The following is a 2,542-nucleotide window of genomic DNA, read 5'->3' as shown; positions in this document are numbered from 1 at the left end:
TCATACACAATTTCTAATGAAACACAAGTTGTAGATGGTATTTCATTAGTTGTGCAATGTTCAGCTTCACTTTCTCATTTTTCACTTTCAATTCCATCCAACCTTTTTTCCATGCCATCATGGCATTGGCCATTGCTAAGAAGAGTTGTCCCAAAATCAAAAAGTTAATCTCTATGAAAAGTGGCATACATTTCATCTCCTAGTTGAAGCTCTATGAAAAGTGGCTTATATTTCGTCTCCTAGTTGAAGATTTATGAAAATGGCTTAAATTTCATTTGCTAGTTAGAGCTCTATGAAAACTGGTTTGAGTTCCCTAAATTAAAAAATAAATAAATATAGATTTCACCATAATGTTAACTGATGCTCTACTGCCAATTAATGACCTTATAAATGTCATGTCTCCAATCTGACATCCGATCAAAGGTGCTCTAAGACCTCTTCCTTTCTGCGACATTTGACCTAAGCGAACTGAGCTGATACTCTCACTCAGCTAAAGTTTCTTAGTGATTTGCTTAGTGGTCCATGATCCCCTCACTCATCTTGATCGTATGTTGTTCAAAGCTTTCAAACAACTTTTGTGTTGCTTTTGAGCTCTTTGTTGGTGATTTATTGAGCACTATAGGCGAAGGGACATGTTGAGTGTAGGTTCATGGTTTTGAATCCTCACTCTCATCAATGACTACGCAATTCGGACCTTCACCTTTGGCTTCTGCTTCAAGCTGATCCTCAAAAGATAAATCCATATAAACATAAAGTAATGTTTTTCCACTTTTTAGTTGTGTTATGGCATTCAAATGATAGTTTCCTTGATCATCTATGTGAATCTGGTTCACTTGATGCTTGATATGTGGGGCACCTAAGTTCGTAGGATTTTCAGCTGGTTAAGAGGGGAGTTCATATGCAAATTTCACTTTTTTCCTTCAGCGTTAGATGCATTAGGAATCTCTAATCTCTCCACCCGTTACGAGCCACTCATTTTGTCCATCATCCATCTCAGCATATCAAGAGTGGAAAGATCACTAGGTGCAGGAGCACTTTGAGCTCATGGTGATGCTTGGTAATGGGTACTCGGAGGTTGCTGATATGTCTAGTCAGGTTCCATCCTAGGTCCAGGTGAATAACTAGTGATAGGGCGGCTACCATGCTTACTACCCTAGTAGCTATTATTATTGGCGTTACCTCGATACAAAGGCCCATTTTTGACCTTGTCTATTGTATTGATTGTAACAGTTTTTCTTTTGAACTGCCATCATATTCCTCATGCTCTGAGTTGGCACCGACCGTATGAGAAGGCATCCCACATCTTATTTGATCTGTGAGGTCACTCGATTGAGTTAACCTCTCCACCAATATATTTTGATATTACACTAGCTTATCTATTATATCCATCATCATGTCTATCTGGAAAGTTTCAGATCTATGATGCCCCCACTCTTAGGGGTAATTTCCCAATTAGTATAGGCTAGTGCAGCATGATGCCCACTAATTTCTGCTATGAGTTCTAGCAGCTCCACTGTTTTATCATCATCCTTGCTCAAAAATCTCCTCTATTTTGTACATTAAACATCATTCTATCATGATGACTAAATCCTTCATAGAAGATTTTCAAAATATTGTGCTCTGGTACATAGTGATGAAGGCAAGTCCTAGTGTATTCCCTCAAACGCTCTCATGCCTCATTGAATTGTTCTCCAACTTCCTGGTTAAATTATCTAATAGCCTTCATAATCATCTTTGCCTTTTTAACAGGGTAGGACGTCTTCAAAGAGGTGTGCTCCATTTCATTCCAGGAGTTTAACTCTAAGGCTAAATTCCTAAACCATTCATTTGCTCTTTCTCTTAGGGTGAGTTGAAAAGTCTCAACTTGATTATTTCTAATGGAGAAAGTGATAATCATTTATCTCAGGTACTCTAGAGATATCATCTATCAGTCTGTAAGGGTCCTCCATAGTTTTCATAAGAAACATCTAGCAAGCTAATAGTATGACTGTCTATCGTAAAGTTTAGTCCTTCACCAAATGGTTTCCCCACTGTGGTGATGGGTCTATACTGAAGTGGGATTGAATGATCCCTCAACCTTATCCTCTCACTCCCCTGATCTCATGCAGCCATGATCAATCTGTCTGAAGCTGCTGAACCCGAGTCATGGGATGAAAGCTCCTTTTCCTCTGAAGATGGGTCCAGCGGCACAGTTAGTATCTGTCATTATGATATCCACCCATTGATACACTGTCACTCAGTTAGAAGCTTTTTCCTTTACCAAGTGATAATCTAAGATCTTTACTTTTTTGGTTACCTTCGAGTAGAAGGGTAACATAAAAATTTGAAGATAATACACCTAGCAATCTGTGAAAGGTCTTCACGAATATGTCTAACTCCTTATTGTCTTCAGTCACGGCGACAATTGAGGTAATTTATATACTCAATGTATAAACTCTGAAATGAATTAACTGATTTAAGTGCTGAACAATGTACATGATTTCTTATATCTGGAATTCTAGAGAGTGTTATGTTAATAAAATTAAGAAATGAAAATTCAGAA

At 38.0% G+C, this 2,542-nt stretch overlaps 1 non-coding gene across 1 annotated transcript; it reads left to right on the top strand.

Annotated features, from left to right (window-relative positions):
• Positions 1 to 1,625: 1,625 nt before the first annotated feature.
• LOC144704015 (small nucleolar RNA R71) lies at positions 1,626 to 1,732 on the top strand. Its single transcript, XR_013581708.1, has one exon. It is a non-coding gene; the product is annotated as a small nucleolar RNA R71 (small nucleolar RNA).
• Positions 1,733 to 2,542: the final 810 nt, after the last annotated feature.

This window comes from Wolffia australiana, chromosome 5 (assembly GCF_029677425.1).
Source record: "Wolffia australiana isolate 7733 chromosome 5, ASM2967742v1".
NCBI lineage: Eukaryota > Viridiplantae > Streptophyta > Magnoliopsida > Alismatales > Araceae > Wolffia > Wolffia australiana.
This window is presented reverse-complemented; position numbering and strand designations above follow the sequence as displayed.